At 35.9% G+C, this 21,427-nt stretch overlaps 1 long non-coding RNA gene across 1 annotated transcript; it reads left to right on the top strand.

Moving 5' to 3' along the window:
• Positions 1 to 295: 295 nt before the first annotated feature.
• LOC141481280 (uncharacterized) lies at positions 296 to 7,061 on the top strand. The gene is made up of 2 exons (XR_012464861.1): positions 296 to 4,742; positions 6,823 to 7,061. It is a non-coding gene; the product is annotated as an uncharacterized lncRNA (long non-coding RNA).
• Positions 7,062 to 21,427: the final 14,366 nt, after the last annotated feature.

Below are 21,427 nucleotides of genomic sequence, written 5' to 3' on the forward strand. Positions count from 1 at the left end.
GTGAGGGTGACAGTGTTCCATGTAAGTGCAATTTATTACCATTCATTCAAAGTAGAACTCATGTGAATGATATCTGATTTTTATTCCACAACGAATGTTTGAAATACAAACTGAGTAGAGAAAAGTATCTTCTGTATAATTCAGTGTTCATATAGAAGTATTTGTTTCGAAAAAATTTTTTTCTTTTGTGTAATTCAATGTTTATATGAAAGTAGCTGTTTCAGAAGGACTCTCTTTCAGTTTGTGTCTGAAAGTTACTTCTTTGCATGATCTGCACATCCATGTATAGAGTTACTTCCTTCCTTTCTTTGGACGACTCCCTCATCCTTCTTTTTTTGTATCAAGATGGAGTAGTAGAAAGCCAAAAACTTTCTTTCCCAATTACTAACAAAAAATGAAATATTAAAATTAAAAGATTCCAAACCACTTACAGTGGTTTCAGTTCAAGTGGTTTCTTCCCAGAAGCCCGCTGATTAGTGAAGTAACAGCTATTAGATCTCACCACAATCAGCCCCGCCGATATGGTGGACTGATCTATGAGTATTTGGAAATCTTTCACGAACGGCGTGTAGAAGATCGCTTGTAATCATAAAAATGTTTGCTTTGAAAACTCATATCGATAGTTCTGTCCAGGTATTTTCATGTACTTTTTCCAGGAGTGTCGGGCCAATTCTGACAATTATAGCGGTGATGATCTTTGAACGACCTTATTATCGATTACATGAAATGGTGTGCATAGGCTTATGCAGGAGGCACACGAATAATACAGACGAACGAAGTCTACATTTCTTGGGGAATGCAACCTGCTAACATTGCAGGGGTCTTTTTCTACCGCCTCCTGGGGCCGTGAAGGCGAGTCCATAACGAAGAGGAAGCCCTTTACACTACACCCTTCAGGTGATGAACAATGAAATGTATATGTGATATTTTAATTTTTCAATGAAGAACATTTGGATTTATACATCTGAAATCCTGTCTTCAATGAAAATCACAACGGAAAATTAATAGCTCTAATAGCTAATTTTTTCAAGAAAAACTGAATTTTTTCGGGAACGATTGATTTTTAATACAGAGGAAGTTTAATGAAAATGAGTCATCTTGGAATTTCAAAATTATCCCAAAATACAGGGTGCTCCATTTGAGTTTTGGGTCATATTTATATATCTGGAATAAGTCATCGATTTCGAACACCTTGCATAAAATTTTGGAAATATTTAACGATGGAGGTATTTTGATGGATCAATAATAGCTTATTTAATTATTATATGAAACTTTTGAATTTGAATAATGCCAGGTATTCAAAAATGTGAAAATATACAGGATGTTACATTTGAATTGAGGAAGTTGGTATTAGCTTCCGGTATAACCGGAACTGTTTTAAACAAAAACATTATTTTCATTCGATAAAGCATTTTGAAAAACCTATATTTACTAATTTTTGGGATATGAATCCTTTGTTTGTCAAAATACTGCAAACCGACAGTTGTCGCGCTGTACCCTGTATATATTCACACCATCACACCAGTTATGTAATGAATTCTGCTGATTTTCTGATGTTACATCATTTATGCATTCTACAGTACTTTGGAGTTTTGAATCATCGGTAAATGTGAGTCTATTAGAGTTCAATGATTCACATAAATCTTTGGTAGTTGATGAAGACCTGCTTTTCTCTACTTGTTAGGTAGATATAAAAAAAAGTTCAAAATATGTTTTTCCGTTAACCAGCTGTATCGCCCCTACGAACGACAACCCTCACAAGTCGAAACTTGTGCGAGCTAAGGACTAACGAGGTCTTAACTTTTAACGTGTGATTCCTAACACGAGTTGGACGATAGCAAGTGAAAATTGATCGTTCAGCCTGCAGCTTGAACCACCGACTCACACAGAGAGCGATTGAGTGAACAAAGCACCCTCATCGAACCGACTGGCTACCGACCTAGAAGAAGGCTCAATTGATTAAACTCCCGATATTTGTTCCATTTTTTTGCGGTTACTAGTGAGATTTTTTGTTCAAAACTGGTTTGATTCATCAACGTAATATTCATCAAGAGCCACACAATCATTCCAGCGCCGCTATAACATTTCAATACCACTTGTGTAGAATTTTCTTTGATAATATGTGGAATGTCGAAGTTTTGAAATTTGTTATATTAGGATATTCGATCACAATTTTTAGAACTGACTCTATTGTTAATAGTCCAGTAAATTTATACATCACAGCATGCGTCTAATACGGTAGTTCTGATTTTTTGTAGACTTGTTTATGATGTTGGCGTAATGAATAGTCCAAGTTTGTGACCTCGAGCGCCGAACGCAACTTGGTCAAAGAGTCGAAGAAACCGCAAAAGAATCGGGTTCTTTCAAATTTGTCAATGAATATCCTGAAGGACTAGTTTTTGAAGTAGACTAAATTTGCTACACAATGATACTAGAACTGACTCTGTAGACCCAATAGTTTCCGAGATTAAGCCTTTCAAAGTTTATCATTTTTTTCGAACTTTGCAATTTTTTGCAATTCTGTTTTTCTGATTGATTCAATTTTGACCTTGATTATACCATTAAAGCTTTTTATGATGGGATGTTAAAAAAAATATTGAAAGTGTGAACGATGATGTTCAAGGGTGAAGAATGAACTAGGAAGACATTGAAATTAACAACTCAAAGAGGAAGGAGAGATAGAGAAGAATTGATAAGTTCTCATTTATGTAATGAACACATGTTTTAAAAATAAAAATCAGTTTTGAAATGAAACAATTTCATCTTTCATTTCGTCTACTATTTATTAAGCTACGAATAATGAAGTAAAAAAGATAAGTACAACAAAAGTTAATAAGTTTTTTTGTATAAAATTGAGTAACATTAAAAATAAATCACTTGCGATCGTAAATCCTCTCGTATGACTTCAGCAGCTGCTTTCACCACGCGTATTCTTTCTGCTTGAAGATCTGAGCTTCTTCTGTCATACTATGAACTGGTGAGAATTCAGTGACTGTTGGGGTCACTGGTGTAGTTGTGGTCGTTCTCCTTCTATATAGTTCATGAGTTCATCTAGAGAAAACTGACACTCCTCAGGGTTCTCTTCCAGAAATAAATACATCTTTTCCATGGCCTTATCAACTATGAAATGCTGACGATTTCCCCTGGACTTTCCTGTTGGTGGTGCCTGGTAAAGCTTCGTTTGGCGAAACCGGGCTAAGGGCTACCAAATCTGTGTTCTCAGATATACGTTTTTTTGTTTCAAGAGCCCATTCATCACCACGTTTCTCAGAAGCTTTCAAGATTGTTGCACTGTGAGACAACTTTCCCGCAGTAATGACATTGTAATGACATAGACAACAGTGTTCTCTGAAATTGAACTGCTTCGAGACAGATCTCGTGGCCCTTGATGGCGTAATATTTGATTTTCCACTGCTTACAGCTGCTTTGATCAACTTCGAATTGTTGTATTTTATCTGACAAGCACTGTGCATATATATCTCATTCACGACCTTCAATAAACGCTGATTTTTTATGTTCTTAAGGGAAATACTCGACGCAAGAAGGGTTTTACACCTCTTCCCTTCACTAGGCGTACTTGACCTTCACTTAAAGTCTCCTATACATAAAACACAAACCCAAGCGGGGACTGGGATCAGACATTCTGTAGATTTTGAGTTCAAACAGCACTCTCGTCATGGGCAGCCGGTCGGTCAACAACTGAAACGAAAAAAAAAATTAGATTATTCATTAGGCCAACATCACAAACATGTCTGCGAAAAATCAGAACTACCGGATTTGACGCATCATACTACCCCATACTTTCAGGCGACAAAGCTGCTGAATTATGATATTTCATTTCGAAAAAAAATTATGTAGGTAGTTTCTTTCTAATAGCGTTTATATCAAAATCGTCTACCTTATCAATAATTTTCTTTCATGAGGGATATGGTTTTGGAGCCAAAAAAGAATGCTTTTTTTATATTATCTCATAACTTCAGCAGTCTTTCCTACTTTTCTCACGATTTCATCAACAATAAATACAGGATTTGCTTCAATTAGATTTTCGTAAATGTTCATCAATATTAAGTTGCAATTTTTTGTCTTCTTTCTAGGTGGAGTGTAGGGACACAAATTAGCAGTTTCTTCAGCCGTAATGATACTTGAAATTTTAAAAATTTCAAACTTTAAAATACAGTATATGTAAACCCTGCAGGCGTTGAAACTACTTCGATACTGTAACAATGAATTCCACCAGCCGATTGCAGTTAAATCTGATTGGTCAGCGTAAGGTGGCTTGTGAGAATTGGAATGGCTAGACACGCCAGACAACGACTGGCACCTATCATAGGACGCAGAAGCAACATGGGGTTGAAAGTGAAGTTGCTAATGATCAAAACCGTCCTCATGCCCATAATCCTGTAATCTGCACTGCCTGGGGCCAGTGCGCACAAACATACAGGGAAGCAGATACAGTCGTTTATGAACGCGAGCGTAAGGTCCGCCGTAAACGCCCCGTACTATATCCCAAATAGATACATATACAGAGACTTAGACCTGGACACGCAATATGTGGGCGTGTATATGAGAGAACACGCAGAAAGCGTGTTCGATAGAATCAGATCGCACAACAACCCAGCGCTACGCGATCTATACGATGCGTTGAACATGGATGACCCCAGGTTCCGAGAAAGGGACAAACATCCAAGTCTGACGAAGCAGAACCAAAGACCGCCCCCACGAGTCGCCGTCAGGCGACTCCGGTTAACTTACTAATCAGATTTTCTTTCAGCAAGTTCACCGCAGAACAACTCGACCGCGATCCAATTATCCCCAGATTCACTGAGGAACGCCCGACGTTAATGGCAATAGCCGCCGGTTAGTTTTTGGGGGCCCCCATGCAAAAATTCAGTTAGGAATGGTAAGACAAAACACTTTTTACCGATCGCGAAAGAATAGCACCTAAAGGCTGATTTTCGACCAAAAGAGGTCAGATGTCAATCTTGCTGAAGTGCCCATCAGTAAGTTGAGGACCGCTCGGAGAACGGGGGTGAATGGAGTGGGGTAGTAGCTTCTCCTCGCTAAATAGCTCGGGGGGAAGCTTCCACTTCAGGGCACTCAACCCGGGAGGGGGCATGGGGAAAAGGTGGCTTGTTTATTTCACTCAATCAATGCAATTGGCTTAGTGATCATATTTTCATCACGTTTCTTTCATTGTTGGGGTTGCTTTGTTTGTTGGATGGATAGAATTTAGTCATCGGGCTTATGGGAAGAAACCACTTGAAGTGCTTATATACGAGCTCGACTTCCTCTGTCTCATAAAATGATAGGAGTAGAACTGAAACCTCTGGCAATAGTCAAAGGCAAAGTCAAATTTTATTCATCATTTTTGATACATGAATGTATATATCACACGCCTTGGTCAAAGACGAAACGGACTGGTTTAAGTTTGACGATAGTCGTGTCACGAAGTGTTCTGGCGATGCATTGAATTCATTGGAGCCTCTGGAGACATCCTACATTTTGTTTTATAAAAGAGAGGACATTGTTAGATCAAGATCTTCAGATGATGTGGTGCTGCAGGTTTTTCCGGGTTTTCCTGCAGCTGAAAAAGCAAATGCGCCACTGGAATCAATGAAGTCGCCCCGGAGCGCCAATTAATTTTTATTGTTGTTTTAATAAAAAAAACCAGCATATTTTATCTGATATCAATTATATCAATAACGATACATGTTACACAAAAATATTATTTTCATACTCTTTCACGGAGTAAAAACAACTTGTTGTATACCAAAAAGTCCTTTGACTTTTTTCTTGAATTTGAGAAAATGTATTTCACTTCTGATGCTCTGTGGTAATAAGTTAAAGTATTTTGCCCCGGCATAAAGTGGCAAACCTTTGTACTCATTATGGTTCATTTTTACCTGATGGAAGTCGTTTCTCCGTCTAGTTTGATGGGAGTGAATTTCCTCATTGCTTGTTAGCAAATGTCAATATACATGAATGTAGCTTAATATTTTGTAAAAATAAATACATGGTAATGTGAATTTTTTTGTCTTGGAATGTTTTCTTACAAAATTAGTCTAATGAAGCGTTTTTGCATCATAAAGATTCTATTTATTTCTGATGAGTGTCCCCAAATGGTAATATTTATATTAAGCTTAGAGTACACAACAACATTGTATATATCCAAGAGATTTTGTCTCAAAAAATTTTATTTCATTGTTGGGAAGGCAAAATACGTTTTTTTCAGAGAAGTGCACAAGTATTCGATATGATTATTGAAAGATAATTTATTGTCAAGTTGTGTTCCAAGGAATTTTCTATGTTCTGTTGTTTTGAAACCTAGATTTATTTGGAGAGGACGCTGATACTCACTTGAAAACTGGATAAATATTGTTTTGTCTTCATTATTTATTAAATGATTGTTCCTACACAAACATTCGAATTCGTTGATTACTAGTTTCGTTCTGTTTTCAATTTCATTTAGATCTGGTGACGTCACAATGATTGTTGTGTAATCGGCATACATGAAAACAATGTGGTTTTATCACAAAGTAATGAACTAAAATGTAGCATTCGGCCAATACTTGTATATAAAATGTATATTGAAAAAACTGTGCATTTTACGATTTTCATTTGGATACATGATTCTTTTTTATCTGTATAATTAATATCTCTCAAGTCCATGAAATAACTAAATTCAGTTCATCTTCTTAACTGGCACTCATTTTAATCTTGTGAAACTGAAAAAATTGTTACTAGTGTTGATAAACAGTAAGGCTTTGTGTGTCAGAGATATTGTAAGTTTGCTGGTTTTTCAAAAATGATTACCATTTTCAGCTCACTACTTCAAAGTGTCAAACAACGATGGAATTTGGTATCACTGCAAGATGTGTCCAAAGAAATACCAACGTCACAGCTCCATTTATAAACATACCAGGTTCGAATGCAACAAGGAACCACAGTTCAAGTGTGACTTCTGTCATAAAAGATTCAAACAAAAGGGAAACTTAAAAACACATTTGGTCACTGTGCATAATGTAACCAATTGAACCATTATAACGAATTCACGTTTTCAAGTTTGTTTTGTTCTTTATTATATAATTTCTAAGAATGATATGCCTGAAATAATGTTGCTAAGTGAAAAAAATTCTTGACATGATCATGTTCTCAAATTCCGGAAAGTGCCAGTATGGAATTTTCTATAACTTTGCCATTCAGCAAGTTGTATTTGTCATCCCATCATTGAATGGGCTTGTCCCATGCTATGAAAAATGATACTGGTTTGCTTATGGACTGATCGAGTTAGGGGTATATTATACTTATTAAGCCCAATCCATCCCAAAATCTCTTTATATTTGCAGAAAAAAGAATAATTCGAAAAGCAAGAATTTGAATTGGCCGCGTGTCTGTTGACCAATAAAATTGATCGTGTCTAGATCCAACCAAGTGTATTGGTTTTCAATAATCTAATCACAGATCTGATGATCCAATTTGACAGGCGCCATTTTTGTTGTTATTGTTGTCAACTCGGTGTGAATACAACTGTTACAATTATCTTATTAAAGAACGTTTTTTTGTAAAACCGTAGAACCGTAGAGTATTGTAGAACCGTTTGTTGGATCAGTTCGAGTACAATCAATTATGTCTATACTTAATCTCATTCATCCTCCCTCTCAAGTTTTAGAAGATTCAACAATATACTCAAGCGAGCCTGTAACGCTTAAATTCAGTAGCTATATTAGAAAGAGGTACGTATGTAGGAATCGTTTTTTTTTATAATAAATTGCAGTTGTACAGATTGACGATTGTAGAATAAATTGAATATTTGAAATGATTCTGTAATCCAGTTTGCTATATTTTTTGATTTTCATAACTGTATATTATTGAATAATGCATAAAATCATAGTTTAGGTAAATATTTTGTGATCTATCGACTTTGTGTACTGAAGTTAGATATAGAACTTATTTCCAAACATTATTTTTCGTGTATATTCTATTCCATGTGGAGAATTTTTCATTATTTGAAACGTTAACGGGTTCATATACACTTCCATAATTGAATTGATGATTATAGGCTCCGTAAATTTTACGATTTGGCAATGTTGATTATTTCTATTGTTCCTATCGGTCAATCGAACAAGAAGCGGGGAAAGGGCCATTACGTCACCACACTACCACATTTGATTTTTAACGGTACTTAGAGAGATGAAACAAAGTGCACTGTTTTTCAATTTAAAATTTCTATCAAGTGAACTATAAACAAAAAATCATGAAAAAAGCTCATTGAATGAGGTGGAAGAATTGACTTGTAAATTTTAGGAGGGTGGCTTTAGATTTTGTAAGTCACGCAACACTGTTAAATCGACCAAGGACAAACCAGAACCGTCAGTGTTTACAGCCTTCCTTGTTCCTGTGTCTCAGTTTACTTTGAAACTACTGAATTCATAATCAACATCAGGGTACAAAAACACAAGCACCTCGACAATTGGAATAAAAAAGAAGAAAGTATACAGGTCAACAGAGCGTGGTATTCAGTATTCAAAAAGAGCAGAAATGGACTAGAATACAACTCCAATCAAGATTTCACCAGTAGCATTCCTGTCAACAAGGTGAACCTATTAGAAAAACCGAGTAACAGTGCGGACCTCCAATTAGAACGATCCAGAAAATGTGCGGACAAATCACGAGTGCGCATTTTAATGATCTTTCTGCCATCAACATCATCCACATCATCATCACCACCCCAAACATCACTTCGACTTACTTCTAAAATTATAAATGCTAGTGATCACGTAGCTTGCTAGTTAGTCATTGATGAAACTTCGAGATATAACCTTCATCTCCGGAATCAACCACTGGAATGTCTGCACTAGTAGCAGAGATATCTTTTGATACTTCTGGTTCCATTCGATAATGGCCTACCAGCCTGATTTTTTTTCTTTCATCATGACTGCGGCCATAAAAGCTTATATTCGTATATCTGATACTTTGTTTACTGTTTAGGTGTAAAATTTCACAATACGTTCATAACTGATCGTGCAAATATTTGATATTTCGGTTTTTAGTATATTTTGACAAAATTAATTTTCAATATTCCCAAAGCATGCATTTATTTCATTTTCTCATAATATATCAAATAATAATGGGCAAGGAATGACACATAATGTGAAAAATTCACTGATAAAGATGACAAGCAAGGAATAATTCAGTGAATCTCTCGAGGTAACTACTTACAAATAACATACATGCTCACAATCTAACCTAACAATGGCCAGCCGAGATTCTGATGAACAGGTTACTAAACACTTCGATGAATACAGTTTTTAAAAATAAAATGTTATCAAGATACAAATCATGAAATTGTAAAACAACAATAAAAATTAATTGGCGCTCCGAGGCGACTTCATTGATTCTAGTGGCGCATTTGCTTTTTCAGCTGCAAGAAAATCCGTAAAAACCTGCAGCACCACATCATCTGAAGATCTTGATCTGCCAATGTTCTCTCTTTTATAAAACAAAATGTAGGGTGTCTCCAGAGGCTCCAATAGATTCAATACATCGCTAGAACACTTCGTTACACAACTATTGTCAAACTTAAACCAGTTCGATTCGTCTTTGACCAAGGCGTAATAATGACCAAATTCAACACCAGAACCACAGTGAACAATGACTGCATGAATATTATAACAGTGGTCTACTAGATTGTTTCCAAATGCTCGACAAATGAGCAGGAAACATCTGAGTTTAACGATGGAGGTTTTCAAAGATAATGATTCACAACCATTTTCACCCGTTGAATTATAAGGTGGATATACCAGATGGAAAAATAATTAGAAGACACCCTGACCAAGTCAGAGCCAGGGCTATACAACGGAGACCCCAGCTGCGGGCAGTGCAACAAAGAGACAGGGGCAGCTCGTCATATTTTATGACAATGTGACAAGAGGCAAACAATATATGGACAACGAAGGCAAATTGTGTCCAGGCTCCCAATGGCTCCTAGACACAATTTGGGTTGTCCATATATTTGTAGCTCCAAAGTCTGGATAAGCCTTCGAGGCTTGGAAGAAATGGACAAGTCTGACGTACGCCAAGAAGCGAAAAAAAAAGTGAAAACCAGGCACCAACCGCTAACAAGCCTGAATGTTTTTGGGGAAAAATTTATTGACATTCCACTTCTCCATATTGATGAAAAAGGAGAAGTAGAAAGCGAAAACCTTTCTTTTCCCAAATGTACTGTACTGTACTCCTAAAAATATTTCTACCGTTTCAATATAAATAATAATATTTTGTGACCACTGTGATGATAGTTGGGTATCGAAATATTTATAAAAATTATGTATTTGAAATATACAAGAAAAAAATTTGATGTGACTTCAATATAATAGTGAACTCAAGAAACTTAGCTATATATTGCAATATATTACTAGAGATTTCTAATTATAAATATCAATAATAAAGAAAATCAGTTAATTATATATTTAATTTGTGGTTATTGGTGATGACAAATGAGGAAAACATTTCTGTGCTACTCGCTATCAGCTGATTTTGAAATACAATTATGTCAGTCTTTATGAAATTTATTTTTCAAGCAAGTGTTTCAGTACATTATTTTTCATTAGAATGAAATTAAAATTGTTCAATAATCAATTTAAAAATATTATGTGGTCTGAAAATTCCAATTCAACCAGTAGATTTTACATTTACTGACCCTTCAGATAGATCAAATAGATGCGGGCTTGATGCACAGATAAATGCATACTTCAATTATAAATTATAATAAAAAAATGGATGAGAGAATCTTCCAAAGAAAGGAAGGAAGTAATAATTTGAAAATAAGTAACTCTATACATGGATGTGTAGATCATGCAAAGAAGTAACTTTCAGACACAAACTGAAAGAAAGTCCTCCTGAAACAGCTACTTTCATATAAACATTGAATTACACGAAAGAAAAAAATTCTTTCGAAACAAATACTTCTATATGAACACTGAATTATACAGAAGATACTTTTCTCTATTCAGTTTGTATATCGAACATTTGTTGAGGAATAAGAATCATAACATGAGTTCTACTTTGAATGAATGGTAATAAATTGTACTCGCATGGAACACTGTCACTCTAACTGGTATACACGTGTTTCGCCTTAAGACACTTGCCTTAAGGCTCTTCAGTACCAAATTGGATAACATTAAAGGAGGACTTTCTTTCAGTTTGTGTCTGAAAGTTACTTCTTTGCATGATCTACACATCCATGTATAGAGTTACTTATTTTCAAATTATTACTTCCTTCCTTTCTTTGGAAGATTCTCTCATCCATTTTTTTGTATCAGATGGAGTAGTAGAAAGCCAAAAACTTTCTTTCCCAAAAATTAATCACTCCTGAAAATATATCCCTTTCAAATCAAATTATAATAATTTAATTAACTTACTAATGATTTAAATGGATGTGGTAGTGTGATTTTGCTTTCTTTGCAAGAGGCTGCTCACTTTTACTTTCTAAGTTATCACTGTCAGACATATTGTATTTCTAATTATCAAAAAAAATATTGATTTAGTAAAACACAGGTTAGTAGGACTGTAGTATAAACAACTGTATACACTATAGGTGTATGAGCTCAGCGTGGCGAGAGAGATGGCGTAATGCTGAGCCAATGGGAAGAGAATCGCATAGTCGCTTGCGCATAACGACCCATCGCCTGTCAATGATACATTGATAGGCATATAAACTCTGATGTTCAATAATTTGGTAGACATAGAAAAAGCATTCGACAAGGTCTGACACCCGGGCCTGATCTGGAAACTAATTAAAATCCAACTCACACCACACTTCATCAGACTAGTCGCCTCCTATCTCACCAACCGACAAATCCGCGTAAAAGTCGGCGTATCCCTATCCCTTCCATTCACCCTCAAAGCCGGCGTACCCCAAGGCTCTATCCTTGCATCCACCTTATTCTTAATCTATGTGCATGACACTCCCACCTCCCAAAAAAATCCTGCAATATGCGGACGACACTATCCTATACGCATCTGCTACCAGTACTCGCATCCTACAAACAAAAACCCAGACAATGATTGGCCACTTCGAGCAATGGTGCAACAAGTGGCGAATCAAAATAAATCCCGTCAAAACCCAAACAATTCTCTTTAGACACCCAAACACCACTACCCGTCCTAAACTTAACACTAACGACTTGAACCTCAGACTGTTAGGAGAAAACCTCCACCTCCAAAACTCGGTGTCCTACTTGGGGGTTACCTTCACAAGTACCTTCAACTGGTAGACCGACCTTAGAGAAACTCTGCACAAATTCCGGAAAAGAGCAAACCTCCTAAAGGCCCTGAGAGGCAAGCTCGGTAAATGCAGCAGTAAGACTCTCTTACACACATACAAAACCTTCATAAGACCTGTCGTGGACCACAAAGCCACGATCTATAGCATCCTATCCCTAAGACAAGTCCACCGAATAGTAAGAACCGAGAGAAAAATCCTAAGAAATATCCACAACCTCCCCTCCAGATATCCCTCAAACAATTTATACAACCAAATAGATATTACCCCGATCAATTTGAGAATTCGGGAACTTCAAGGCAGATACGCTACGAGAACTATGAGAAGCCAAAACATCGCGGCCATCAACATCCTTACCTCCCCATGGAGGCCCCGTGGAGGCGCCAAAAGGATACCACGGAGAAAGCTACCGTGGCTCCCCAGCCAGACTCCTGGGGTTGATGGAAGGCCCTATGGAGCAGATCCAGAATATCCTTGAGGAATATCCATTAGCCATCAGATAGCGGAAAATCACAGCCTGGAACGCCCTGAGATACTCAAATGAAATCATCAACACTTCAGAACTCAACATAAATCCACACTCCCATGAATACCGACCACAGCCAAGAAGCAGGACAACCGAATTCACTACTTATACTTATCATTCATAAACCATGACCTATAACTTACAATTTATAATCCATAATTCAACCACATACTAACACATACTAACACTGATAGGAAAAATTGTAAACCCTGAAGAGGTATAAACCTATATCAGGGTCCCAACAAACATCCAAATACTTTTTAAACTACTAACCCTTAATGATGAATAAACGTAAACATAATTTGGTAACTTTGTACAACTGTTTTGAAGACCCTGATGAAGATTGACTCATCACGAATAGTGCGTGGGAAGGCGAAAACTGGGCGTCAGCTCTCATGTGGCTTTTGATGGTTTGCAAAGTATTTGAAAGGTCAAAAAGCTCGAAAAGTGGATGATTTGAATGATCCACAGAAATTGTTACGTTTTGAAGTCTGTTTTCCTTTGGTTTTGCGCAACTAAAATGATCAAATGATAAAAGGTGGATCGTCTACGATAAGAAGAGATTTTCAGGACAGTGGTTGGACACCAATAACCCACCCAGGTACTTCCCAAAAGCGAGAACCCACCAAAAAAACCGTGGTTACTGTATGGTATGGTGGTCAGCGGCTGGTGTGGTTCACTATAACTTTCTGTGATCGTGCCAAACAATCACAGCAGAGTCCTATTGTGAGGAAATTATCAGCAGCAGCCGGCACTGTTCTCCGATACTGTTCTACGAGAACGTCCGTCAGCACGTTTCACAAATCACCGTCCAGAAATCAAAAAAGTATGCGTCGAAGTTCTGCCTCACCCACCATATGCATCAGAGCTGTAGCTAACCGACTAGCACCTTGTCAAACACTTCGATAACTTTCTCACCAGTAGAACTTCGCCAATCAGGAGCTGGCAAAAACGACCTTTGTCGACTCCATCGAATTCCTAGCACGTAATTTTTACGCTGAAGAAAATAATCGACTTGTGTTACGTTGGTAAACGTGCACTGATTCAAATGTCGCTCATTTCGATGAAAGTATTCACTGTAACATTACAACCAAATAGCAAACATTCCACCTCCTGCTGTTGACAGATTATGCATGCAGATTATTTGAGTTTCGATTTTTTTATGGTTGGATATCTACAGAGTACCTTCTCACAATTTGATAAATGTATGCGTGGGTGATGTCTGTTTTTCTGGCTGATGAGTCCTTACAGACTTCTTTTTGAAATGTTTGAATTGAGAAAGTTATCACTCAAGACTTTCGAAATATACCAACATCTTCCTATGTTTTGCCTCTGTACACTATTTTTGTATCATCAGCGTATAATATGAGATGATTTGTGAAATAAGTGATATGTATATTAATCAAAAACAGTGTAGGTCCCAATTCAGTTCCCTATATAACTCCTTTTGAAATATTACGATACTTACTATTTTCGTCATTCACTTCAACACATAGAGTTTCCTAGGAATAAATAATTCCTAGAGAATAATAATAATTTCAAGGCCTTTGTTGTTTCTTTAATGAAATCTCGAACTGCTGATTATGTGCTACTGTTATCAATGAAGCCTAATTGTCTGTCAGTTATGAGTTTATTTTTGTCGAAAACCTGTCGATTTTATTGCGATTTTATTGCCACTTAAAAACAAAAACATCCATATAAAATGTTTTTATAATATTCTAATATTCTATTCCCCAGTTGAATTCTGCAAACCTCAGGGATAAAAAAAATATTCCACTTTGTATTCGGAGAACTGCATTTTTTATTTGCTTTTTCTACTTTTTCATCTGTGATATCTAAAATCTGAGACTGTTGCTAGAACAGACATAAAAAGTACCAATTCTGAGTTTCAATTTTTCATTCTTTCAATATTCACAGGTACTGTAAAAAGTTTCACAAACCCACATTTCTAGAAATATTTTTATTTCATGAGCTTATCGACCAATACTTTTTGATTAACTATGGATTATTAATAATGTTTATATGCTATTTAGCGTTTGCGTAAAAGAATATTACAATCAATATGCTACAATCAGTATTCTTTCATATTGGGAAAACAAGTTTTGGCTTTCTACTTCTCCATCTTCATACAAAAATGTGGGAGAAGGAAGAAATCAAGTAATCCATTCCAAAATGAAATATTTGCAAAGAAGAGTAGGTCATGCAAAGAAGTCACTTTCAGTCACCTGAAGTTGCTGGATTCCATCCAGAAAACAGCCTTCCACTTGATTGGAGACACAAAAATCTTGGTAGTCTGGAACATCGAAGAAAAGTTGGAGATGTATCTCTCTTCTATAGACGAGAAATGTTCAAGTGACTTGGCACACTTGATTCCACCAAGAACGGCACATATCAGAAAAACGCGACTGACTGTGGCTGCTTATCGTTTTGAGGTTCAACTCAGTACACCTCGAACATCACTGTTTAAGAACTCTTTCATTTGGAGAACTGCGTTCATGTGGTATAAACTTCCTGAGAAAGTTTTCCAAATGGATTTAATATACACCGATTCGTATCCAATGTGAATTACTACTTTCGCATAGGCACGGCTCTAAGAGCGCCTTAAGGATTTTCCAGTAGTGGAAACTGAAACAAAGCACTCTTGAAACAACTACTTCTATATAAACATTGAATTACACGAAAATAAACTTATTTTCGAAACAACTACTCCTATATTGAACATTAAATTATACAAAAAACAATTTTTCCTATTCAGTTTGTACTCCAAATATTCGTCATGGAATTGAATCAGAAATCATTCAGAGAATTGATACACAATATAGTACATGAAAGAGATAAAATGTCACTAACATGGAACCCTATAATCCTCATCAGATGTTTCAAATATCCGCACCAATCTGGATAACATTTTAATAATAATAATAATGATAAATCTTCTTTATTCATCTTTGAACACACATGTAAAGAGATAACAATAATAGGTATTCAACAAAACAAAGATAAAGTGGCGAAGTGTCACCCGAGGGTGTTTTTTAACTCAACCAGGGAAATACAATATTAAATTCCAATTTCCTTAATTATCTTAGCTATAATATCTACGATGAGTATAATTCTAGAATAATTCTGCTATCTGAGATCTATCAAATGAATTATTAAATTCATAAAGTGATTGACTGGTCGTTATCCGTTCTGTAGATGCAGAGTTCGACATTTTTAATCATATTGAGGTGATAATGGGGATTTCATTTGAAGTTCATCAGAGTATATGTACTGTAATCATGCGGAAGTTGATTATAGAACTCACAGGCATTGTACGTGAAAGATCGCTGAAAAATGAAGGTTTCATGTTTGTACATTACCAGTAACCCCGAGGTACCGAGTTACGAGTATTATAATCACTCAGATTCCCGATTTTGATTAGTTTGTCACATAGATATGTTGATGTCCTATATTTCAGTACTTCATGAGTCATATTCAATATATGTAATTTTCTCATATCTAGCAATTTCAGTTTTCGCATTTCCCGATATTTATGACTTATGTGCTCATATTTGCGTATTCCAAAGGAAAGTCTAATACAAGAGTTCTGTATTTTTTGAAGTCGACTACTGTCAACACTCAGAAGTGCGGGCCCATAAATGTAGTCACAGTAAGCCAGTTTCGATAAAATGAGGGACTCACAAACACGAATTTTCAGAGCGGAACTCATGAATTGTCTACTTGGATGAAGTTGTTTGAGTGTATTATATGAACCTCAGCAAAGTTGATTAACATGTTTTGTGAACCTCAATTCATTGTCTAACCAGAGTCCGAGGTTTTTTGTTTCATTTTTTATGGTAATTTTTCCCCACCCAAAACAATGTCGATTGAGGTACTGGCTAGATTACGTTTGAGCTCCGGTCCGAAAAACATTATTTACATTACTAAAAATATTTTAATTTAAACCTTTATATTAAAATAAATATCGATATTACATTTATATTTAATATTGGAAGTAATTTACAATAGCATTTATAAATTTTTTATTCGTTTATTTATTTGAACCGTTACAGAGATATATACCGAAATCTAGCAGAAAATTATTTTCTAAATAACGACGGTTCTTTGGTCAATTGTAAAATGTTTTTAATGAGTCAGATGAAATAATACAAAATATACAGGGTGTTAATTAAAAATGCGGCAAAAATTTAAGGAACTATTCTTTGGACTAGTCTAAGGATATTTTGTCATCTGATGAGTCTTGTTTGAGGATCGTTTCTGATTTACACCTAGCAATTATCCGATTTCTCAAATGTTCCACATCTCCCACCGGACTTGTTAGATTTTTTATTACTTGGTAGGTCCAGTGTAGTACGCTAAACTTTCATTTCAGCTACGTAAATAATTTTAAAATAACCAAAATTTTTATTGTCAAAATTTATTTTCGCACCGTATCTTCGAAACAAAGCATCCTATCAAAAATATCATCAAAGAACAAAATATCTTTAGAATAGACCAAGGAATAGTCCCTTGATTTTTGCTGCAGGTTTAATAAACACCCTGTATAGGACTTCACTTTCTCCTGTCAAATAGTTTCAGGGCAGACATCTGCTTTACAGTTATTTAGTGAATTTATATTCTAGTTGATATGACTTATAAAAGATAATAATGGATAATATGTTTCATTAAATTGATATTTACAGAAAGAAACTCTGGTCATGAGTGTCACAAGTGTGGAAGAATTATCAAACGAAGATGCCACCTGTTGACTCATTTGAGGGAATGTGGCGTACCACCAAAGTTGAAATGCCCATATTGTACTCACAAAACCCATAGGAAAACCAATTTGAGAATTCATGTGATGAACAAACATAAAATTGTCATCAAGAAAATTACATCACAATGATACTGAGAGGTCGTTCATTTGTTTCAATGCTCTCCTTGTATTGTGATATTTCACACAGCTGTTCTCCTCTTCTACCTTACAGGAACAATATTTTTGTACACATTCTCAATATCCATTATGTATACTACATGGGCTGAAAAGTCTTGGGCCTAACATGTTAGTATTATTGCAGTCATCGCTTTTTCCTTCAGTACTAACATTCAAACGAAAGCTGTTGATATTTCATGATATTCTACTCATAAGTTTGTGCTAAGAGTGACGCTACTTTTGTTATTTTCAAAACAATGGATCAAAAACAATAAGGACTCTGCTCCATCAGGAACACCAATTAAACGTTGGTTTGCTGACTTCAAACGTGGTCATAGAAGCACCGATGATGCAGAACGCAATTGACGTCCAAATGAGGCAGTAACACCGGAAAATATTGTTACGTTTCTCCCCGTGGGTGGGTTGACCAATAATTGACTACACTGAATAATCAAACTTAACTTTATTTCACTTTAAATACAACAAATACTTCAACTAAATTTCAACTTCTTTTTGAATGTCTATCTCCTTACTAGATATGCTCGCAGCTAGCGTTCAAATATCGTAATCCGTAGGAATTTCGCCGAAATTCTGTCGAAATCGGTAGCATTATTCTCGCTGCTTCTCGAGTGGCGGGAAATCATCACACATTCGCGCGCTATTAGCTACGTCACCATTGGTTTATGGCTACCAGTGGCGGCCGGCGTTATTTTCTTTCGGGCATGACTTACAACAATTAAAAAAAACACAAAATCGTTTCGAATGATCGAAAAGTGAAGTTGCGTGAGTTAACTGACATTCTAAAGATATCAAAAAAGTGTTGGCTTTATGACGCATGAATATTTGCATATGAGGAAGCTCTGTTCAACGTGGGTGACACGCGAGCTCACTGTTTACCAAAAACAAAAACGTCTTGATGATTCTGAACTGTGTTTGGTCACGGAACCGAAATTTTTGCGTCGATATGTGACAATCGATGAAACATGGATCCATCAATTCACTTCGGAATCAATAAGATTGCCATCTGAGTAAAGAGCAACTGGTGAATCTCGTCCAAAGCGCCCGAACGCACAACAATCGGCTGGAATGGCCTCGGTATTTTGGAATGTGCGTGTTGTAATATTCATTGACTCTCTTGAGAAGAGAAATACTATCAACAGTTATTGCGTTATTGGACCGTTTGAAGGCCTAAATTGCGGAAAAAAGACTCCATTTGAAGATAAAAAAAAGTGTTGTTTCATCAAGACAATGCGCAGTGTCACAAATCAATGGAAACGATGGCAAAATTGCATGAAATGAGCTTTGGATTGTTCTCACATAGGTATACTATATTCGCCAGATTTCGCTCCCAGTGATTACTGCGATCTCAAAAGAATGCTCACCGGTAAGAAATTTAGCTCGAATGAAGAGGTTATTGCTGGAACTGGGGCCTATTTTGAGGCAAAAGATAAATCGTTCTACAAAAGTGGTGTTGAAATGTTAGAGTGGCGCTAAAACGATTGTGTGGCTCTTGATGGAGATAACATTGATGAATTAAGCCAATTTTGAACAAAAAAAACGCGTTTCCTTTCTTAGGCCCGGGACTATTCAGCCCATGTGATATTTGCTTACAGATGGTGCTTGAAAGACTCTTTTCATAATTTGCATGAATTCGGTTTCAATATATTTGAGTTCTTCTTTCGATCTCTTTATAAAGAAAGACCTAAAGGTTGACTGGGAATGAAGCTTTAATTTTTCACTTTTAATGTGAAGGAAAGTGATTGTTGTCTGAATGTTATATGAGAAGGTACACGGGTTTGAGTAAAATAAATTATTTGAAATAATCCAGAAACAGATTAATTCAGATAGAAATTAATTCAACTTGGCATTGATACTTCCTATTATCGATTTTTCTTGCATATCTCAAAACAATTATTTGAATTTTAATGGGATTATATTTTTGTTCGGGTCAGTTTTCGGTAACTTTTTGCTTAAATAGTAATAGATGACGAAAATTTTACTGTAAATGGCATTCTTAATTTGGATAGTTCAACCCATTTTCTCAAGAGAAATGACCAAGATTTATCGAAATTGAATTAACATGATGCCACAGTATCATTTTCAGCATCATATAAGGCTGTGACATCGTATTTAAATAATTTATATCAAATTTCTACCTCTCCTTAGAAAAACTGATGCGCAGGAAAAAATTCAAACCAATTAAACATGATTCAACACCAGACAGCGCCGTTTCGACCCACCTTAGGTCTCATTAGTGGTGCTAAGCATTGCTAGAATCGACTGTCCTTAAAGGACAAACCTGAGTGAAGAAGGGAAATGACTTCTCCTCTTAATTTAGGACAAAAATTACTTTGTTATTTCAAATAGTACACCCTTTATTTTTTTTGTTCTGAACACTATAAAATTCAGTTAACATTCATTTCATTTTGGAGTTCCTTATACTTAACCTAAATAGGTTTTCAGATATTGGCTTTTCCAAATAGTGTTTCTTATTTCGGTGCATTCTTTGAATCATGATAGCTTCGAAACGACATTAGTTTCAATTGCTCACAGAATTCTCATTGACAGTTGTTATACTCAATTAAGTTATCATTTACATTCATATTCTGACAGTAGTTCATTAAACAGACTTGTACATTTTTGTATTATTCAACTAAAATAACAACAAAATATGAAACACAAATGTATTTGATTCAATGTAAGTGCTCGAAATGACGACCAACCTGTTGAATACAAATATTCACTTTCTTAATGAGAAACTGCTTAGTATTTAACAATATTTGGGGTGTTACTCTTCTAAACAGCCCTTATCATCTCCTTCATATTTTCCAGTATGGTTGGAGGAATGTCGTAAACCTCATTCTTCAGATATTCGCATGGGAAAAATCAAGGCAAGTCAAATCTGGTGATCTCGCTGGCCAATTTTGTGGTTTTCCCCTACCATTTATTCGGAAAGTACGTATTCAAGAACTGTCTGACACTGAATTTGAAATGTGCCGGAGCTCTATCCAATTGTAACCAAATGCGTTGTCTGATATTTAGCGGCACATTCTCTGGAAGGTCAGGCAGATCTTGTAAAAATTGTAAAAATTTTGACCATTCACGTTTCTATCAAAAAAGTATGGTCCTATATCTTGTTTGTCTATAATTTCTCCCCACACATTAACAGACCATCTGGTGATCCAGCGTGCGGAAAAAATGAAGATTGACATCACTATAATAAGGGATATTGTGTCTATTCACTAAGCCATTGTTATGAAATGTAGATTTATTAAAAAATGACATGTAATCCAAAAAATGTTCATCCTCACTAAACTTGCCCTGAATCCATAAACAAAACTCGATTCGTCAATGGAAGTCAATTTCATATAATTCGTGGTGCATCTGTATACGATACGTGTGAAATTTGTATTTTTTTATTACCCTAGAAATGTTCCGTCTTCTTATCCCTGTATATTTCTCGATCTAACGTTGACTCGTATGAGGGTTTTTTATTATTGATCCCATCAAATTAATTTTCCTCATTTCCAATGATAGGTTTTGATCTATTGATCTATTGATAAGCTACACTGACAGCAGACAAGCCCTATTAGCCTTGAACAGACAACGTGTTACCTCAGAGCTAGTACTAGAGTGCCACCAAGATTTAGCTAAAGCCTCGGTAGATAATAACATTATCCTGAAGTGGGTTAAAGAGCACGACAGGAGT

This window comes from Leptinotarsa decemlineata, unplaced genomic scaffold (assembly GCF_025532065.1).
Source record: "Leptinotarsa decemlineata unplaced genomic scaffold, Ldec_3_MD MMD2_tig00000133_RagTag_RagTag, whole genome shotgun sequence".
Classification (NCBI taxonomy): Eukaryota; Metazoa; Arthropoda; class Insecta; order Coleoptera; family Chrysomelidae; genus Leptinotarsa; species Leptinotarsa decemlineata.